The 22,868-nt window shown below is 40.1% G+C and overlaps 1 protein-coding gene across 1 annotated transcript in view; it reads left to right on the top strand.

Moving 5' to 3' along the window:
• Positions 1-22,868, top strand: part of LOC145998445 (hexosaminidase D-like) — a 104,211-nt gene that overhangs the window by 15,826 nt on the left and 65,517 nt on the right. The window contains exon 2 of the mRNA XM_083134860.1: positions 7,953-8,048. The gene's annotated coding sequence lies outside the window, so the exon portion shown is untranslated. The remainder of the gene's footprint in view (positions 1-7,952; positions 8,049-22,868) is intronic.

Here is a 22,868-nt window from a genome sequence, read left to right as displayed (position 1 = left end):
CAATGCAATTATGCCTAATGCGATTCCTAATTAGTCATGACAGTTTTGCCTTAAACTTATTTCGTTATTGTGGCGAACGGAGCGTGGTAATTTACTAAATGCACTGTTACCTCCCAGATAAAGTCCATTTCGTTCATCCTATTGGAACTAATTGTTCAATCTACCTGTTACCTCTGTATGAGTAATTCCAGAGTTGACAGACTGACACTTTAGTAGCAGTTTTGTTTTATTATTTTGCAGTAGTAGTCTTTCTTCTTGCATAGGAAAATTTCAAAAATGCATTCTTCCAGCACTATCTATCTATCTATCTATCTATCTTCTTCTTCTTCTTGCATTTCTTATATATACATGTATATAAAAATGGATGTATGTGTGTATATGTGTGTGTTTGTTCCGGCATAACTCTCGAACTTCTGGAGCGATTTCAACCAACCTTGGTACACGTAGCACTTGCAATCTGGAAAGAAATACTGTGGAGGTAAGACACCCCTGGCACCCCTAGGGGTGAGGGTGGGAAGGGGTGCCATGTAAAACGATCGATATTAGCGTGGAATCCATAGTTTTCGGGGCCGCTGAGATGAATAGTGACTCTCCCAATGCCGTTCAACTCCCAAGTTCATTTTACACTATACTTAGAATTCACTCGGGAGCACGTGTGGAGAGCCAAGAGGAAACTCAAAGGAAGCGGCCTCCTGATAACAGAATCCCTGACGGCAACGAGGCAGCAACTTCTCCGCCGTGCCAAGGAGACGTTCGGGGTGAGGAGCTGCTGGACGTCCGATGACCGAATCATCATCCAGGGCAGCAACGGCAGGACAAGCATCAACACAGCTCGCGAGTTCGAATCTCTCCTACAGCGCTAAGGTGAAGCAGCAAACTGCAACGACGGAAGCGAAACGAAAGAGACATCTCATAAATCGCCACCAAATGTACTGGATCTCTGAGTTTATGTACTGTGTTTGCATCCGTGTGTTCTTCTGTGTTTTCGTACTTAAGTGTATGTGTTTATGTGTGTGTGTGTATTTTAATCATATTTCAAGTGTTTATGTCGAGTGTGTGTGCGTTCATGTCAAATCTGTGCAAGTGTTAAAAGTAATATGCGGGTGTTCTCCAGTTTATTTTGGTCATCCACTTCAATACATGCAGCAAGAGAATCCTGGTTTCAGTACTGGTAAGTCCAATAACATATCTTATTTTCACTCCCGGACCAGCCTAGTTGTTTTTGTAACTATTTTAAAGAGATGGCAACACTAAGCCCAACCACGGCCTATTTTATGAAGCTATGCCAAATGGAAGTCGAGTCCAGCGTCCAACCCTCTGCCGACCCTCCCTCGCTTTCTCTTCCCCATTCCCACCCTGCTGTAACGGTACTGAAGGAGGAGCTAGCCAAACACCCAAGGGCATTCCACGCAGCGCACGTGAACTGTCAGAGTCTTTTGTCCCATTACGACGAATTCCTAACTATTTTTGCCCCTCTTTCTTGTGATGCAATTCTAGTGTCGGAGAGCTGGCTTGTTTCATCGATCCCAGATCACCTGGTCAGCATGCAGGGATACAGGCTTTATCGTTGCGACAGGATAAACAAAAGAGGCGGAGGCTGTGCAATATATGTAAAAGAAAACATTCCCGTTAAAATCCTCTCTCGTTCGCAAGGAGAATACTCGAGTAGTTCGGAATATTTGATCCTTGAGCTAAATGTAAACAACCAAAAAATCCTCCTCAGCGGAGTGTATCGACCCCCGAAAACTGATTTTGAAAATTTCGAAAAAGAAATATCTAATTTTTTACCGATATACGAAAATTGTATTATCCTTGGTGACGTAAATTTCGACCTCTTGACCTCCAAACCGGAAGTACGAAATTACAAAGACACCATATCGTCTCTCAACCTATCAGCCTGTTCGTTAAAAGCCACACATCGTTCTCATCAAAGTGAAACGCTTATTGACCATATATTAACAACCAACCCACTAAAAATTCTAAATTTCGGACAATTTCCAGTCCCAGGCATATCGAAGCACGATCTTATTTTTCTTTCCTATTCTCTGAAAACATATAAATATAAACCAAAAGTAATCTCCTTCAGAGATTTTAAACGGCTTGATATTCGAGCCCTGAATATTGAAGCAGGAAACATGCCATGGCACCTCGTGTCCTCTTTTCAAACAGTTGACGAGAAAGTGAATCTCTTAAACTCCCTCATCCTTCATATTTACAACAAGCACGCGCCCGTGAAAAGAAAAAGAGTTTCGAGACCTCCCAGCCCGTGGATCACCCCCGAGATTCTGCAGCTGATGTCCCGTAGGGATGCAGCTTACAGGCGGTATAAGTCCACACTCAAAGCAAACCTGGAATCAGTACACGATTATTTCGAAGAATACCGCATTCTTCGGAATCGGTGCACGCAGGAAATACGAAGGAGAAAGTTTTGCTTTGCGGGACAACTATTAAACTACAGATCGCAGCCGAAATCGCTGTGGAATAAACTTAAAATGTTCGGCGTTGGGAAAAAATATGATAGTAATGAAATTGTTGGCATCTCCACAGAAGAACTAAATGGCCACTTCCAAAACGTATCAGGTATAAATCCTGAAATTAAGAAACGTACAATCGACTCCATAAGTGTTCATAAAAGCAACAACAACAATAGTTTCGATTTCTCTTTTATAACGCATGAAAAGGTCCAAACTACAATTAATAAAATCAAATCCAATGCAACCGGAGCAGACGAAATTTCTATTAACATGTTAAAGTATATCGCTACCCACATCTCACCCGCAATTGCAGATATTTTCAACACATCCCTGTACACTGGCACATTCCCAAGCATTTGGAAACTCGCTCACATACGCCCCCTGGCTAAAATCACCAACCCAGTAAGAGCTGAAGATTTTCGACCGATCAGTATTCTCCCAACTTTGTCAAAAGTATTTGAAAACATCGTTCACGAGCAAATTTTTAACTATGTGCAATCGAAAAAATTGTTAAACCCCTTCCAGTCCGGTTTCCGCCCACATCACAGCACCAGCACAGCGCTCATTAAAGTGGTGGATGATGTAAGGTCGGCGATGGATAAGAGATATTTGACAATGCTAGTTCTCCTCGATTACAGCAAAGCCTTCCAAACCGTAGACCACGATATCCTTCTGGCAAAATTGTCATCTTATTTCAACTTTTCCCAACCCGCTCTTGACTGGGCTCGCTCATATTTAGCAGCCAGACAGCAACGCACATTCCTTTCTGACAATAAGTCGTCGTGGCTGCCGACGAATTGCGGTGTACCCCAAGGTAGCGTCCTGTCTCCGCTGCTGTTCTCCATGTACGTAAATGATATATCTGGAAACTTTCAATCGACTAATTACCATCTGTACGCTGATGACGTCCAATGTTATTTGTCGTTCCCTAAAACAAGCATCAATATGGCCATCAAAGCCCTCAACGATGATATTATGAACGTCTGCAAGTGGTCTCAGGCAAACGGTCTGCGAGTAAATGCTGAGAAAACGAAATGTATTTTAATTGGCTCACGTCAGCTCATTTCCACAACAGAGAAGTCCTCCATCCCAGACATTCTTGTCGAAGGAAACCCCATTTCGTTGTCGCTTTCGGTCAAAGACCTGGGAGTCGTCGTGAACGAAAACCTCACTTGGAGTGACCATGTGAAGGCCATATGTAAAAAATCCTACGCAGCATTACACTCGCTGTACCGCCTTAAAAATATTTTACCACAAGAAGTAAAAAAAACACTCGTGGAGTCCTTAGTTCTGTCTCATATAGACTACTGGGACTTGACATATATTGACCTCAACGGTGAACTAGCAAGACGTCTACAGCGAATACAAAATGCATGTGTGCGCTACATTTATAATATCAAATTTTTTGACCACCTGACCCCGGCTTTCAAGGACCTAGGCTGGTTCGACCTTTCCACTCGCCGCCGCTTCCACGCTCTTACAGCGCTCTACAAAATAGTAAACTCACGAGAGCCGTCCTACCTACTTTCTCGTTTTCAACCCCTAAGTGCAGCACACACCTTTGCCACCCATTCGAGAGACAACTCTCTGCTGGCCATTCCCTCCCACAAGACAACGTTTTATGGAAATTCCTTAACGGTCACTGCTACCAGAGCGTGGAACGACCTCCCCAACGACATAAGAAACTCTTCTTCTCTTCTCCAATTCAAATCAAAATTAACAAATCATCTTCTGGAGTCAACTTTCCAGAACTGAAAACAGGGAAATAAAATAAAATTAAACCTTCGTGTAAACTGGTAGGACCAACACCCACCGACTTTTTCTGTAATTTGACTATGTTTGTTGCGTGTGTGTTTATGTTTTACGTGTATTTTTTTACTTAGTGTGTATGTATTTTTGTCTTTATTTTTTATGTTTTTTGCGTCTTTCTCTTTTATTTTTTCTTGTGTTTTTCTTTTTTTGGTATCTCAATGTTCTTAGTTTTTTATAGATTTCATTTCTTGGTATCTTAAATATTTAGTTTTTTATATATTTATCATACAGTTAGCTATAAAAATCAATTTATAAAATGTAATGTAGAGATGGTTAAGTGGAAGAAAAGGCTTGTGCCTTAACTTCGCCATCCAAAACAAGGAATAAATAAAATAAATAAATAAATTATATTCCTGTCCGATATAAGATTTGGATAAATAAATACCCGCGCAACGCCGGGCAATTAAATATTATATATAGATATATATATAAAAATGGATGTATGTGTGTATATATGTATGTTTGTTCCGGCATAACTCTCGAACGCTTGGAGCAATTATAGCCTATATTGTTGCTATAAACGGAGTTTTAGTGCACTTTCTACTGTTCTTTTAGGTTATTTGAGTTTATCCGGACTTTCGTTAAACCGGTCGACTTATCCCCCCCCCCATTAGTCCGGATTAACGAGGTTTTACTGTACTACGCGATTTGCAAGAGTTAGTGAAGTTTCTAACCGAGGAGGGCCGGGTTCGATTCTCTACAAAGGCACATTTTAGTTCAGATCCCACTTTAAAACTGTTGGCTAAGTTTTTGCTTGATTCATTTATTTTACTTCGCTTCTCTGCCACTTCGGGCTAAACGCGAATAATGAGGGTGTGTGATGATATGATGAAAATACACAAACCAATCCCATGCCCAGGGCGGGATTCGAACCCCAGGCTCATGTAGCGCGCTATGTTAACGATCCAGCCACAGAGGTCGACCTTAGATTTAAGAAACCAGCTTGGTTATTCGAAGTAGCAAATATCTTCGATTAAGATGTCTTTGCCGAGATTACGTCAGAGTTAGGGTAATTGTCAGTCGAAGAATTGTATGGCACCACCATAAAACACGCAAATGAAATGTTTAGTGTGTACAAAGTTCAATCCGTTTCGTCTGCATCTTCGCTATGAGATCACGCTTCAAGGCCCGTGCTCCACCTCGCATCTAGACGAGAACCGCCTCTTGCCCGCTCTTCTAACTTGGTAGATTGAATTAAACCGTGTTTGACCAAGGCTGTTACTGTTCTCACACTTTCGGAACGTTGAACTTTTTTTCTACCAGAAAACACGCGGCTTTGTCGCTATCTCCTCTTCTGCTGTCACTCCCAGGTTGAGGGAAAGCCATGTTACGGATAACCTACAGGGGAATGCACTGCACAGTAATCACTTTCACGAGCCTTCTTAACAAGAACAAAAAGTGGGGATTAGACTACGAAGTGGCAACCCAGCGTGCATCTCTCCTTCTCATTCGTTCCTTCTGTAGCAGACGTCATATTCCTTGCTTCCGATTGGCACAGGGATTGTCGAGCGCGGGAAAGCTAAAACGCCGTTTATGTGCTTCTTGATATAGTTTCTTGACACGGAAAGGCTATTGCAGCTTAGTCTTTGTGTCATATATACGTTTTCCCTTTCATCCATTCCCTAAGGAATCTTTACAATGGCTTATTTACTATTTAAATTCGTGGGGAAAAGAGCAGATGTTTTTATTTTTTTTTTAATTTGGAATGTCGATTATACATGTGCAGTTCTTTACAAAATTTAAATTTGTAAGCCATGCTAGGTTCATGCCATGGTCTCTATGCTTATATCTGAGCCAACGTTTGTTTTTTATGCACTGGATCAGTGTGCGAATTAAGGGGGTTTGGGGGAGGGGGGTGCTGGAGATTTCCTCCTACGGCAAAATAAAATTATTTTTATCCCCCCCAAAGAAAATGGAATTGAAGGCATATACAGTGTCCACAAAGTCCTGTCCCTTGAACTATGAATAGCTGTAAGTTTGTAACGAAATGTCGGAGATGAATACGACACAGAAATCTCGAAAGAGGCTATTTTTTTTTGGTTGCAATGTGTAGGGTGACAGAGAAATGAAATTTTATGACGTCAGCAGGAAAACCTACTTTTTAGAATACAATTTCTTAAAAATGTAACAAACAAAACTGAAAAAAAAGTAAAAGTGCTTCCCTGTGCTTAGCACCACGCCATGAAGGCGTATAGGGGGTGTGGGGGTGATGTGATCAGCATCACGCCCCTGACCCATGTCATTCGACGCTGGGTGGGCGCCGGGGCGCTTCCAACGTTAGAAAAGTTCCCGGATTTGAACCGGCCGGTGATCGAACCCGGGACCTTGAACATGGTAGTCAGACGCGTTACCGACTGAGCCACCGCGACCAAAAACCCAACCCAAAAATGAAATTGCAAATACGCCACTGGAAAATCATTCTTATCCATTAATGGTCCAGTCATCAAAGATTTCCCTGCCTCGTGGATTGAAGAAGGATACCATTCTGCCTCTTACCAACCTCACGAGCCGAGACAACATTCCATTTAAGTTTTAATAGCATAGTGCTTACATTTTACATGTATTAAATTGTTCACCAGAAACTTGCAGGTACGTTAAGTTTGAACTTGACAATAGAAATTGGTCAGGTTGTCGGTGTTACTAGTTCGATAGCTCTTTTTGTGTTATGAATTTTAGTTTTCTTAGAATGTAAATATATGTACTGCTTTTAAATTTGTTGTAAATGTTATCATAAGATTTAATGACCTAAGTTAAAACAATGCAGAAGGCAATAGTTTACTTTACTGACTGGAAATATATACAAATTTGCATACCGAGAAAAACCCAACCCAAGAATGAAATTGCAAATACGCCACTGAGTGGGCGGGCATCCCTCCCAAATCAAAAAAACAGGTGTGTACAATTTCGTAGAAACCAAATTCCCTGACTTTTCCAGACCAAGAACCAAAAAAAAATTCCAGCCCAAATCAGTAGGGTAATTAAAAATGTACATGAACATGTCTGGGGAAATATCACAATATTGTAGCTAAACACTTACAGTTAGAAACCCACTTACCCAATTACTTCACGTGTAACTGGAATATTTACTTCACGTGTAAAGCTAATAACAAGGATGGAAACTCAGTAATAACTGATTGTTGGATGGGGGAGGAAAGTAAGTATCAGGAGTACGTTTTTAGGTGATACTTGTATTGACTAATGATTAACAAGGAAACGTTTTTTACATAAAAATCTTGAATTATTGCAAACACCCACCAAAAATTTTAACAATGAAGTGGTGAATAACAATAACCATGATTTCTACATGAAACTACAAAGGGGAAAGATTTCAACGGGATATTTCAAAATTATCATACAATTTTTACTGAAACTACTGGTAATAATTAGTATATCAAACTGGAGTATAATTTGTTATCAACAATTTAAAATTTCTTGATTGTTCTTCCTTTCTTTTATTGTTTAAAAAGCTACCGTCACTGCACAGTGCTGAATCTACAGTTTAAAGCACAATTCCAATCACTGTGCGATGTTTCGCCACAAGGAATCGAATCCGGTGACCCTTCCATTTGTGGTTTTGAAGGCATTTTTTAGAACTCAAGCTTCATTAACTCCCATCCCTCACCTCAGGGGCATCTTTGTACACTGATACCAATTTCCTCATTACAGACAAGGTCGCTGGAAACATGCGGGATGTGATTGGACAAAGATGGCGCTGTATTTTCTCTTTCAACACAGATGATGATTTCATGCTGAAACTAACAGGTAAGAAAATATTTAGCATGGAATGTGGTAGTTAAAAATAAAGCTAAAAAGACCTTATGTAATATTATCACATGCTGTTTGATTGTACATGTCGAAATACATTTTCCCAAAAATATATTTTAAAAAAAGTACATTTTTCTCAAACGTCCGTTGGGAGTAAGTTTTTTCTTGGATTGAAGCTACTGAGTGACTGATACGGGTTAGGTACATTACACGCTTTGGTTACAGATGTTCTAACGAGTTCGGTATTAATTAACAATTTTAGATACGTGCAAAAATGAAGAAATATAATAGGCAGTACCGCCAATTGAAATGGGCTTGTGGGCTCGAGCCCAGTGGAAAATTTAATTCTTAGTATATTTTACTTTAGAAATAAAATATCTGCGCTTAAGAAAACGAAATGTTTTATCATCATTATGACTTTAAAGAATTCTCACATCTTATTTAGTGTCTGCTATCAACATTTTTCATAATAATTCGTTACATCTGTAATATGATACTTTTCAGTGATCTATATTGTATAAAAGCCCACACGGGTTTTTATTGGAGATCGAATCTCAGGCTATGTGAGAGCCTGGTGGGAGAGGTATTGGCTGCGAGAGGTACATTTTAGGCACAAGGGGACTCGCTCCTGTGAAATGAGGAGAACACTTAAACATTCGATTTTAACACTTCGATTGACTGGTCTGGCAGGGTCATGAGAACAACAGAAAGTAATAAAGGAATGTTCGTTTACCTCTGGTGTCTTGTAGAAATGTTCGTCTTTCTGATCTAATAGACAATGCACGGTCCAGAAATGAAACATCTTTTCGGGAGCGCAACTCTCGTAGTAACTCCTTACGTATCAATTGATAATCAGACGATTGATTGGCGACTGGAGCTGTTCACGCGATAACTTTCTGATTACAACTGGTCTGAGAAATGGTCTCTCGAACCATGTATGGGGATTTAAATTTCCGATCGTTAAAGCCGTTGCCGAGTCCGCGTCTGCCGTTAACGGTGCTTTTTGCCTAAGCCTGAGTTTACTTATTTTTCATACGATTTCCGGTAGAATCCCGTGTCAGGGATTTGTCAAGATCCGCTGAAGATTGTTGGTGTTATGTGCTTGTAAGAAGCTATTTCAAGCGCTTCAGCCGGACCCCTTGGCGAGGTGATTAGACTATCGAGTTATGACTCGGCGTGATACGATATTATACATATATTATCCGTGGTCACATCGTTGTTAGGAAATTAAGGGAGAATAAGGGGTTTATAACGAGGATGAGGATCTATAAGCACTAAAAACTCTCAAAATAGGCTCCGAGAAATACAAAATAGTCTTTAAAAGTGATGCACATCGACAGATTTATCATCATTGTTCCGGATTAGGTACCCAAAAGCAGTTGTCTTCGAAATAGAAACTTATGACTCAAATAAGCGAAAACACCCACAATAAAATTGATGTGGGCCTCCCCTATGGCCTAGTGGTAACGTCTTCGCCTTGTAGACAAGGAGTCCCGGTTTCGATACCCGGTGAAGGCACATTGCACAATGGTTCGGATCCCACTTTAAACTGTAGGTCAAGTCCCGATTAGCCTATCTCTGCATAAAGTTGGACTTGAAACCCAACTCAAACAAACAAACCAAATTCATGTGTTCTTTTCAGAAATGACCTGAAACGGTTTTTAAACGTAAAATACTACATTTTCTGACCAAGAAACAAAAAGGCATTTTAGGGAAAATTATTAGCGTACTTCTAATTTTGTTGCATGAAATTATAAAATAAATCTTCAAGTTCAGCCCATCCAGTGTTTCTCAAAAGTTGGCACCACTGATATTGAGAGGCAAATAAAGGAATCGAACAAGGAAGGAATAGGCAAAGAAATCCTGATTGTGTAATCGCCTTGGACCTCTTGACAAATTTTCTCACATTGTGTGTTGAAAGTCGTGGAAATTCGTGCATAGATATGCAAATGAGCCATCCACAGTCTTCTTCTAACGGGAAGTGTCGGCCAGACAAGAAACTCGAAAGGAGCAGGCTGTTACTCCAAGGTAATTGGACGAGAGCCGCCTCCACGTCAGATGTTCAAGGGCAATCTGTATGTAGACCGCAGACTTCATCCCCTCCACGATATCTTTACGTGACTGCAATATCGCGGTGCTTGCTCTTTTAAATGTCTCTTGCACACTGTTTTCGACCTTTGCAAGACCGTCTGTTCATGTGATCGGACTGTAATGCGACATTCTTCTGCTCTCAGGATCAGTGATGGTGCAAATGGGAAGCGAGTGGTCATGGAAAAGTTGTGGGTGACCTTCCAGGCTGTTGGATTGAGGGAATGAGGTCAGTAAGAAGGGAAAGAGTAACAGATAGAACCTTGACCTCACGGCTACAAGTTTTGCCTTCTTCTTTGAGAGTGGTAATAGGTCAACTAGAAGCAAGGTACATAAGGTAATGGCCCGCCATCTGTCAACATTTTAGCACATATTGCGAAAGTTCACTTTTATGCAGTTATGGAGCTTTGAGACCGAAGCAACACCCTATAACAGACCTTGAGAAATAAATGCAACATCTTTTTTTTTCTTCTTTTTTTTTGGTACCGAAGCGACACAGCAACAATACAGGTGTCGCTTGCTGCGTGTCGCTCTGATTGGGAACACCGAATTCGCAACGGGAGAGGGTGGAAGGTTATGCCGATATCTATTCTCGCCCCGAGAGTAGAAATCTCTACTACGGCTCTTCTTATGTACGTACATGAATCCCAAGAAGAAGAATATTTCTAAAAAGGAATATTATTAAAGTACTACATTTATAGAGCCGCGGTGGCTTTGTTAGTGTCGGCCTCCGTGGTTATCTCCGCCAGGGGTCCCGGGTTCGAATCCCGGTTAGGACATGGATGTTTGTGTTTGTCAGGGGTGACTACCGCTCCTTGAAAAAAAAAAAGGTCGGTAGGGCGTCAAACTGCTGCGCGGGAGAACCGGTTTTGATTCCGGCTTTGTCCCCGCATGAAGCGGCTCTGGGGCTCATCCAACCTCAAATCAATGGGTACCTGGACGCAACCCTGGGGGAAGAGGCGGCCAGAGTGTGGTACTGATCACATCACCTCCAAAATATCCGAGACAGAGAATATGTGCCTTCATGACACGATGCTATATGCACGGGAAACTTTACGTAATACATTTACAATAACTGATTTTCACTTATTGTTGCCCTTTTCGGTTATGAGAGTTGATCCAGGTTCGATTCCCGGGGGAGGTGATTTCAGGTGGGGATTTTTCCAGCAGTTTCCGGGAATGGAGCGGCTCTACGGTTTGCCCAGTCCCTAATACTTCTATATGAGTACCCTGGGGGTATAGAGGTGGCCGGAGCGTGGTGCTGATCACCTCCATTAGACGACATTGTCAATGTCCCCCCACACCTCTCCATAGCCTCACTGCTAGCTTCAATGTGTGACACATATATTCTACACTCTGTCCCGGGAATTTCTGGAGCAAACGAACGAAAACAAGTCTGCGCAAGTGGTGACTTGGAGAGGAAACGCGGTTGCAGCTACCAGCCGTTTGCAGCAGCGCGCACTGCTGTGCTCCGTCCGCTAACTTTCTCCCCTTCTCTGCCGTTATCCTCGGCCTTGCTCCACAGATTCCAGAGGTATTATTATTATTATTATTATTATCTCAATAGGGTTACAATTAAGCCATACAACATTTCATTTAAAACAGTATTAATACAAATAATGACTTGATGCCCTATGTGGTAAAAAATATACAAAAGCTACATCTAAGGAAAATGAGATGAATTTACATGAGTATACAGTATAAAGTGTTCTATAGTAGCAATGAAATAAAGAAAGTTTGAGTGTTATACACATTTAGAAGAAAGGAAAATGTAAGGGGGTGTGGGTTTGGCTATGAGTGTGTATGCAATTAATGTTCGAAGTACATGGACGAACATTTTAAAACATATGTGTGTGGTGGGAATGGTGAAGGTGGTGGGGGAGGGGGTGAAGCACTGAAAATAATATTACTGGAGTTAGAATTTATAGGCATGTGAACGTAGAAGACGACAGAACTGCGCTTTGCTGGTACTGAGTTTGACCTTCGTCGGGAGTGAATTCCAGGTTGCCGCTGCTAGGTACGAGAAGAACTTCTGACCAAATCTGCTTTTGTTAGGTTTGGGGATTACTAGGTCTCTATGCAAGGACGATCTGGTGTTTCGGGTACTGAACTCAGAGCGGAGCTTAATCATATTATGATGGAGATGATTTGTTATGTATACTATGGAATACCTTATTCAGGTAGATGTAATGTATTCTCGAAGTGACTGTGGGTATGTTGTAAATCTTGCGCAATTATTGAGAATTATTTTCTTGGGGGTGCATGTGAATAATTCTTAAGCAATTGTTTTGGATTGTTTCAAGTTTCTTCAGATGAGTTAAGTTACCGCCAAATGTGTGATGTACCCAGGGTGGTATTTGTAGGGGGAATGGGGATTTCTCCCCTCTTCTTGATAAATTTTATCCATGGGGGTGGAATGTTATATGGCATAAGGTCATTATCTCATGCTGCTGGCCCTAGACAGTCAATAGAATTTCGCCCCCACTGGAAATTTCTTAAATACCACACTGGATATACCTCGTCTAACCAGACGAGACTATAATAATAAATCTCGGTTTGGTCTGGATGTCTCCTTCTCGCCTTGATTCCATCCCGACTCACCGGCGTTTTCTCATATCCTACTATCACCTGAAGCTCGTGCTACATAAAATAAATTTACACAAGGCTGATTACGCCATCACCTCCTCACTTTGTTACATTTTATGCAGATGTATGCAGCACGATCCCTTACTTCCGGTGCTTTATGAACGCTCATGACAAGTTTTCACGGTTGGTTAAGCTGCTTACTGGTCGCTCATTGGAAAATGATCATTTTTTGAAGGACACATCCGCCGGAAACCAAACCCACTCGGCAGAAATTGTAGGCAACCTCTTTTCACAAAGCTTCTAAAGCTGTTTGTGCTTCAAATTGTCATTCTGAATGAATATGAGTGCTGGTATGTAATCTACTGTAATGCTCCATCTATCTGAGATTTTTTTTTTTTAGAAAAGCATGTGGACGGATGTGAGTAAATGCAGGCAGAATGTTGCAAGTACACTAGTCCATCCTCTTTGTTTCCTGTTGAGCAGGAGTGCCAATGGCGCATCCCCTCCCCCAAATGCGTCTACTACTATTCTCTTGCTACAAGTCACTTTTTGATAGCTTTATTGAACACTTTACTTAATCTGCCCCACCACCACACCGGCCATAAATTCTCACTTTTCTTCATCTAACGGATTTAATATGGTGCACCTAGTAACAAAAGTGAGTTGGAACCAGCTAATGTTTAAGGATTACTAAAGAAATATATTCTGATTCCCCCCCTCCCCCTCCTCGTCCTTGCCACATCGCTCATATTGCAGCACTGTGCCAAGGTGTAAACTTTATTTTTTACATATATTTTATAAAAATATACACATCTTGATGTTTAAATAATTTAATTTGAGGGCATGGTTCTTGATCCCCCGTGGGCAATCCTGTTTACGACTCGAACTTCATTCGTTCATACTGTTCTTCCCGAAATGGTAGACGCCCATGTTTTCAGAAATTCAATGAGGGTATGAATTTACTTGCATAACTACCGATTTTTTTTTTTGAATGCAATTATGAGCAGTGAAAGGAATCGAAATAAATACGCTACCCTGTTTTCTGCAGTTAAATTAAGCTAAAGGGGTTTCGAAATCCCAGAACCCCCCCTTCCTCCTCTATGGAACGACTATGGATACGTTGTTTTCAATCTTCCGTAATATGGAATAGGGATAGACGGAAACAATGAAATGGAGAATTTGCTAGCGAATCTAGGGTTTGGAATCGGGTAACAAATTCAGGTATATTAAAAGCCAATTTGGGAAGTCAGGTATGGAGAATATGATTACGAAAATGGGAATGTGGAATCGATAGAGAATACAGAATTCTGGAATAGCGGTAAAACGAATAGAGGATTCGGGAATCGCGGTATAACGAATAGAGGATTCGAGAATCGCGGTATAACGTAAAACGAATAGAGTATTCGGGAATCGCGGTATAACGGTTAGAGGATTCGGAAATCGCGGTATAACGAATAGAGGATTCGAGAATCGCCACATCTCCGCATAACATAGTGAATATAGGAATCTGTGATGGACGAATATCAATTGCAGAACTCAGAACTACAATATCTGCAGGATTCAGGAATTGAACAATAACAATTCAGGAATTGTTGAATGGCGAATACAGAATTCGGAAATCGACCAATGCAAGAATGGGTATAGGAATGTAGAATGATGTGTAAATATGAACCACATGCCTTCTTTTTTCTTATGTGCACTCCCTCACGCTTTACAAATCGCTTCAGAAGCACGTCATTCGCCGAGAGATGCTTGGTTGAGCAAGTCCTGAAGTTGACGGTCAGTTTCATCAACCGTAAGCAAAGGAGGGGGCAAGGGGGTGAGGTCTGCAAGCGTATCCAATGTTGCCAAGCAAAAACTCCATTAAAGACAGGTCGTATTACAGGCAGCGGAGAGGTCAGCCTTTTCACGGATATTATTTCGGTTGGGTAAACCTTTTGAGCTCCCTGTATTAGACTTCCGTTTGACATGGATTTTTACATGACGTCATAGGCTACGGACATCTCGCTTATTATTTCTACAGACTTAACCATGAATGAAACTTGTGAGCAGTGTACGTACGGACTTTTCTTAAGCGAGGATTCCACAATAAATCGTTGGATTCATGCCCCAGCAGAAGGAAAAAGCAGCTTCCTTCACTTTCTCTTCACTAAAGCTTGCATTTCAATGCATTTACATCTTTTTTTGGAAAGCACATTACATGGCTCAGTTAAATGTTCATGGGAGCCGAACAAAGCATCTTTGATGGACATTTCTTTGTCGATTGGTGCATTTTAAACCATTTTTATGTATATGTATTACTTGTTAATATGTTTTCAAGAGAGAACGGACATTTCTTAATGTTTTTGTTTATTTTCTGAAAAAGCAACTTACTTGTTTCTTACCAGTACGAAAATTTAAGAGTAACAACTTTGGTTCCGGGAAGTCTGGTAAATCCTTATTTCTATAACAAAGATACCTAGTGAAAAAAGTGACAAGTGACTTAAGAAAAAGTTCATGGGAAAATATAGGAAAGGAAAAAGCCAAGAAAAAGATTGTCGTTTTGAACAAAAATGGAAGGTTTAGTATGTGCATGTTCAATCTCTGATATTTTGTCTGGAAAGAAATATTCTACAGCATTACTACCACGGGATTTGCAAGCTGGTGACATAGTTTCCTTCAAATATGCTACTCTATTGTCGGCAGATTTGGAAAGGAGCTTTTCAGTGCTCAAGTCTTTGCTAAGTGGCAATCGGCAATTACTTTGCTTCGACAATCTATGCATGTTGTTAGTAGTGCAGGACTGGTGAAATGAACACTTAAGTTTGTTAAAAAAGAGCATTTTGAAAATTTTATAGAGCATGTCTTGTTGTTTTAAGAGCATTATTGCATTTTTATAGACACTTTCTGGTATTTTGTTGTGCATTAAAATTGTAGCCCTAATAATTAACTTACTGATTTATAGGATTTGTGCGATTCGGTAATAGAGAATAATCCTTTGGAATGTCACATAAATATCTGACTCCAATCTGTTTTATTCATTGAACAGTAACAGTAGATTTATACAGTACAGCTTTTGCTCATTTCTACTTAAGTATACAGTATCCAAGCCTCGGAGTATTGACAAATAGTTTGGCCAGGCACATGTAGCCTTTAAGTGACATGTGCTTCACGGCTGCACATGGTATCCTATCTAGTCGGGTATATTGCACATATATCAGAATACATTGTAGGTTAGCTAGGCTATCTGCGAAACCTGAAGCTCAGACACTAAAATACAGAAGGAAAATCGTTTAGAATTTGTGAATAATCTTGTCCATTTCAATAAGAAGATAATGGTGATTCAGGAGTTGGCAACCCGATTTATTAGGAGTTTGCAACCTGGCTGGCGTTGGCATGGCAATCTGTCTTCAATGAAGACGACCGAGAATGAGTAAAATGGATGTGTGTAACCATTTATACACGGCGTTCACGTGCTTCCTTCCTCCACAGACTAGGCCTAGGGCCACGTATCATAGCTAGTCCAGATATTATATATATATATATATATATTTTCCTTTCCTATATATTCCCATATATATATATATAGGGAGAGAGAGAGAGAGAGAGAGAGAGAGAGAGAGAGAGAGAGAGAGAGAGAGAGAGAGAGACAGACAGACAGACAGACAGACAGACAGGCAGACAGACAGACGTGAAAAGATTGCGTCTCGCAGATTGTATAGTGGGGAGCGCTGTCGTCTTGTGATGAATGGGTCCTGGATTCAAACCCGTCATGTGGGCACATTGCAAGTGGTTCGGATATAATTTTAATCTATATCAATCCCGTCCCAATTAGCCTATCTTATCATAAGTGGAACAGAGACATTAACGCATAATTCTTCTTCTTCTTTTCTTCGTCTTTCTCAATGTTTACTTATGCGACCCGTACTGAGGTAACGTTGGAAGTTAGCAATTAAGAAAATAAATCTTTATTTAATGAAAAGCCCCCACCAAAAGGCCAGTTAAGATGAAAACTGATGCTGTATTTAACAAAAGAATTAGACTTGCTTTATATATTAATGCATCCTGGACTGCATTTGGCAGACTAGCGACGCCCTGGCGTCTGGACTCAGAGCCAGTGTAATTTTATGTTGGGCTCTTCTTGTTGTCCCTATATGTTTGAGTGTCCCTTTAACCATCTTATCTTACCACCATTCATCGTGCTCATCATCTTCGCGATTAGCCTAAGGAGCAGAAAAATGAAGTGAAATAAACTAAATCAATCAACCAGACCTTGAGATAGCAAAAATTCTTGACCACAAGTAGAATATCTTGACTTTTATTGACTTTCATGACTGGTAGACACCCATTTTATGTTATGTAAATATAACTTTGATTAGCTGATAGAAACTATCTTCATTTACCCTTACAATGCCCTGGACACTGCAATCTTGCATGCATTATTTAGAAAATACACATTTCTCTGTTCATTCTATGTTTACCGACATGCTGTTGCTACGTTTTCTTTTTGTTTTAACATCATTATTATCGAAAACCGACACAGCGAGTTGTTCCGGTAATTGCATTGCCAGAATAATTTTCCTGAATAATTAAAGAAGCCATTCTTCTTGTTTATTTCAAGCATTTCAAATGCATTTGATCGACCACTTACCCCGCGCGGCCGAGAAAAAACAAAACGGGATTGCAATATCCGCCACCGCTTCTCTCCAACTTCAATTCGTGGAAATTCACAAGACCATTTCTTTTTCTCGAAAACTAATTTAGCCACGGTCGTTCGTTGCGTTAATTTGCTTGCCGTTCTTTTCCTTTTCTGCCACAATTATAACCGCTGGTTTTTTGGATTCTAATTAGGAAAACTGAAATACTGAATCCTCATGTGAAGATATGATAAAGAGGGGAGAGGAGGGGCAGAGGTAGACAGAAATGAAAATAATTCAGGCGCCAACCCCTTTTTTCTGAGGAGCCAACTTTTTTTTTTCTTTCCTCCCGAATACAGAAAGCCATGAATCCAACCATAGGCGTGCGCAGACCCTTTGATTAAGGGAGGCAAAAGCCTTGATGAAAGTTCAGTCGGAGAAAGAAAAACCTCATTCCATCTCTGTTTTATTGCATTGATGGGTACTAAACAGGGGCGTATATAGAGTGTGTCCGGACCCACCGAAAATCACTCTATTAGAAAAGTTTCAGCTTCCTTGTCACACAACTTCTCTGTTCCCCTTTATTTTCTTGCTCTGTGGTTCAGACTAATTTACGCGTAAACATCATTTCATACAGCAGATTCAAAACAACTACACAATTTATTCATTTCCAATGTGTGACCAATTTATTCTGCCACCACACAGGTGTCGCACAACGAGGCTAACGAATAAAATGCGCGAGTCTTAATAACAAGTAATTTGCTGGAGAACGAAGCGAGATAATCCAATTGCATAGGAAATAAACCCGCCGTAGTTGATTGCAACTTTCATCGGCTTGAAAAGACATCATTTTTTTAAAGATAGATTGATTTGATTTGGGATTTAAGTCCACTTTATGCACAGTAAGGCTAATCAGGACTGGACCTACTGTTTAAATTGGGATCTCAACCACATGTGCCTCCACCGGGTATCGAACCCGGGACACCTTTATTACGAGGCGACGACGCTACCACTTCGGCATCGGTTTTGTAAAGAGAATAATATTGTTTAATATCGGCAATAAGATTTCTATACACTCAATTTCTAAGTTAGAGTATTATGGGGAGCAACTGCCCCCCGTGCGCACGCATATTAATCCAACTATAGGATGAAAGTACATATTTCGATATTGTGGTCTTAAAACATTTCATTTACTAATACTCGATTGAATTACAAGTAATTAATTCTTGCGCCAGAGTGGCCATCCAAAGAAAGCTGAACTAGTAACTTCATGATTGATTGAGTTGGTGTTTTAAGCCCACTTTATGCACAGTAAGGCTAATTGGGACTGAACCTACAGTTTAAAGTGGGATCCGAACCACTATGTGCCTCCACCAGGTATCGAATCCGGGACGCCTTGATTACAAGACGACGACGCTACCACTGCTCCATCAGGGAAGTCCTACACATCCTTGAAATTCATCGACACCCCACTATGTGACTATTTCATGTAGATATCTCGCCAAATACAAATATTAATTGAGTTTTCAATAAAAATACGTTATGACTGGCTATGGAGATTTTTTTTATATAAAAATGAAATCGGTGTCACTTTCAGAGTGAAAGGCTTGCATGAAATTGGTCAGTAGTTAGTGTTTTTTTTTTTAAATCTTTGGTCAGTTAAATCAGTAGTTTTGACCCTTTGACTAGTTTTGACCCCCCGGAATATCACTGCTCTTTGCAATCAAGCGGATCCGGGGTTCGATCCCACGTGGAGGCACCTTACACAGTAGTTCAGATCTCACTTTAAGCTGTAGGGTCATTCTGGAGCACTGGCGCCGACTCCATGGGGCTTGGGTGGGCTCGAGCCTCCCCAATGTTAACGATGTGGGGCAGCGCCCCCCTAATAATTTTGCTTAAGAGGATCTAATGTATTATTTTGCTTCTCTTGTAAAGTTTACTCTGAATTGTGCCACATGAACTTAACTTTAAATACACATTTGAAATGTTCTAGACCATCAGTTTGGGGGCTGAGGCCGCTAAACCATGAACTTTGGGGGGGGGGGCTATGACCAGAGATAGCAAAACACATGACTTATTACTATATAATAAGTATGTAATTATGAGTATCGTTAAAATTTTCACTAAAAAGAGTTTCAAAAGACGATGTGCATGAACTAGGGTAGTGGATTGTACGTTTGGGCTACAAATGGCTCTAACATGACATTCAGAACGAGATGATTGATGTATTAGGGAGATCTGTTTTGCGCTCCGTGGTAGCAGATATTAAAAATCGGGATTATTTTGCTATTATGGTTGACGAAACTTGTGACATATCCATCCGTGGACAATTAATATTCTGCATTAGAACTGTGAATAAAAAAATGATATTTTTGAGGAATTCATGGGCTTTTATGAGATTCCGAACACTGAGGCGACCATAACTTAAAAAAGGGAGATAGTGAGTCATTCATTCATTTATTTCAGTGATCAGAGGCCCCCCCCCCCGCAATAATTTTGACAAGTCGGCGCCCCTGTTCTGGAGTAACCTAAATGAGCACAAAGTGTGCTTCAAACAAACTTTGATACATTAGATGGCAAATCATGTCTAATTTTCGAACTCATATTCTGATACGCTTCCAAGATGGTACAAAGTCACCATGGTGCCCAAAATTAGAATTAATGAAAAATAGCAATGCACCTGTTTTTCTGCCTAGCAGCGGCATTATCCACCGCTCACGCAGAGCTCAAAGTCGACCTAGCGGATCACAAGTGCCTGCGCGTTTCATTAGGTGGAGGGTTATTCTTGCTTAGTAGTCACTGCTATATTTCGCAATATATTTCTGCTTTCATAAAAGGCATCTTAACCAAAATAACGAAGGTTGTAACCTCCTGGTCATTCAATTGGCGTTCTCTCTCTCTCTCTCTCAGAAGATTCTTCTTACATTTTCTGAGCACGCCACCGTATAAGAACGAAATGAACATGTGTAGCCTTACAACCCCCTTCACTTCCTCACTGTCCGCTGTGCACAAATCTACACAACCTTACAACGTCGCTGGCAAAGTAAGGAAGTTCCATATTTGATATGGTTGATTTTACTTCGCTTTCCTGCCACTTTTAGGTAATCACAACGATGAGGATGAATGATGATGAAATTGAAGAAGGGACACTCACAAAGAACACCCATGCCCAGGTCGGGATTCGAACTCGGGGCTCCTACGTCGTAGCACACTGTACTCACCACTCCGCCACCGAGATCGGCGAAATTCAAGTTTGAATATTTCATCCAGAATAAAGATAGAGAATTATAATGATTATGAATGCAGTTGTATAAAGCATAAGTAGCTCACATTAAAAAAAATCTGAATCAAATCACCTTAATTACTCTTAACTATGGCATTGCTGTTGCCGATACATCTATATTAAAAGTGGTCATGGTAATTTTTTTATACGTCATTTCTTCCCCATAACTTTTTACAATGTACTGCGTAAGCGCTGTTGATTGCAACCTCATAGGGAGATATTGTCCTCACACAGAAAAAAACAACTACATAAATTATAAAAATAAATGTTCCTTAAACCCAACATTCACTTTTTATTTGTTGGGTCATTCCATAGTCACGGATGGGACACACAGACTACATTTTTAACATTATAATAACTATACTACGGATACTTAAGCAACATTTTTCTTAGTGTTTCTGCCCAATGAATTATGAAACTAAACACTGTTGATCAAACATATCTATACATTCCAAAATTTATACCTAAAAGTGAACAATTTTGTGTCACGGGTAGGACAGATAAAACACTGCTTCTTTACTTAATAAGAAACTTACTTTAATTTCTGTGAATTTTCAAATTATGACAATAAATTATTAAAGACAAAGAGAGAAGGTATTGACCTTTGAATATTCTAGTGGAGTTGCAAGGGAAAAAGGAGAAATTAATTGTTTTTTGTGTCATACAAAACAAAAGCAAATGAAGAAGTTAAAATAAACGAGCAATATGTAAAATATCGTCAACCTTCTTATTTATTTGTATTTTTATTCAAATGACAGTTTTAGATTGTTGACTCACAAGATAGGATAAAGTTACAGCATTTCATTTAATTTTAAAAATTGAAAATTCAGGTCTACGTTAACATGGAACGCCCCTGTTGTATTTCCGTTTTTGTTATTTATCCTTGCTTCTGTGCCATTTTTGGGTAGTCGCGACGATGATAACGGTGGATGAAATTGATGAATGGACAATTACAAAGAAACCCACGATGGGATTTGAGCCCGTAAACTTCGAAGCACTTTCCATTGTCTTTAAGAGGAATATTAAATGTGAATGCCGTCCCACCCAGAAACTATCCCCCCCCCCCCACCGCACGTGCCCACCCACTCATTTTCTCTCTGAAGCCGTTAAGGTTGACAGTGTCCAGAAGTCACGGTGAGAAAAGGTAATTTGCATTCGACTTTTGTTGACCACGTACTTTACACACAGGAACTAACCTCTCATTATGGTGATGGATAGTCAGTCGATGTATTGATATTCTGTTCTTAAGCAACGCCTTGCGTTATAATAGGTGCGTGACCTCCCTGTTGTCCCGTAGGAGAATGTGCGTTGCTATGGTGTAAATGTGTTTATGCTACTCTGATGAAATTCTACCGTGTTTCACATGAATAGTCATAGGAACTTTTATCGAAACTGCTGACTGATCTGTGTTCTGAAATGTCAGTGAACTCATATTTAATTCACTTCTAAGTTTGATTAAGTTTACAGCCGAACTTAGACACAGGACATACGGCGCCATTTTGGATCCGTGAAGAAATCGAAGTGAGGTCTTCGTCTAGTATCCTTAGCTTTCACTTAGAGATGTAATTTTTACGTTTAACTTAAGCATGACAATTATTAAAGTTATGGTTTATAGCTTAGGAAAAAATAATCAATATTGATTGATTGAATTAGGCTATTCTAAGGGCTGAGCCGATACCACTTCGTATGTATAATGAAATTACACACCTCAAATAAAGTTTGGAATATTGTTATATATGGTGATAGGCAAGATCTTGGAATTCAACAACACGTGGCATCTGTCTGCTGGACGTTCTCTTGCTCTCACCATGGCTATTATCTATCGCCCAATCGTCGTCGCCTTGTAATGAAGGAGTCCCGGGTTCGATTCCAGGTGGAGGCACATAATGGTTCGGATCCCACTTTAAACTGCAGGTTCAGTCCCGATTAGCTTTATTGTGCATCAAGTAGACTTCAAACACCAATCAATCAAAACCTATCGCCTAACAACAATATTCCAAACTTTTTGTGAGGAGTGTATGATTAATAACCAATCTATAGATTTTTCAATGCCATTCTTGACTTATAAATAACATTACAATCAATTCTGAACCTATTTTCTTTTCTTATCTTGATTGTAAACTATTCTGTATGTCTATACTTATGTAATAAATACAATTTGTGAATGGATTACATTTGATCTATATTGTAATTGTAGTTGCCCTGCAATTTTGTAATTATTATTCATTATTATTGTTATTATTA

Source organism: Lepisma saccharinum, chromosome 1 (genome assembly GCF_977018435.1).
Source record: "Lepisma saccharinum chromosome 1, izLepSacc3.1, whole genome shotgun sequence".
NCBI lineage: Eukaryota > Metazoa > Arthropoda > Insecta > Zygentoma > Lepismatidae > Lepisma > Lepisma saccharinum.
Note: the sequence above shows the minus strand (reverse complement) of the source record. Positions and strands in the feature narration are given on the sequence as shown.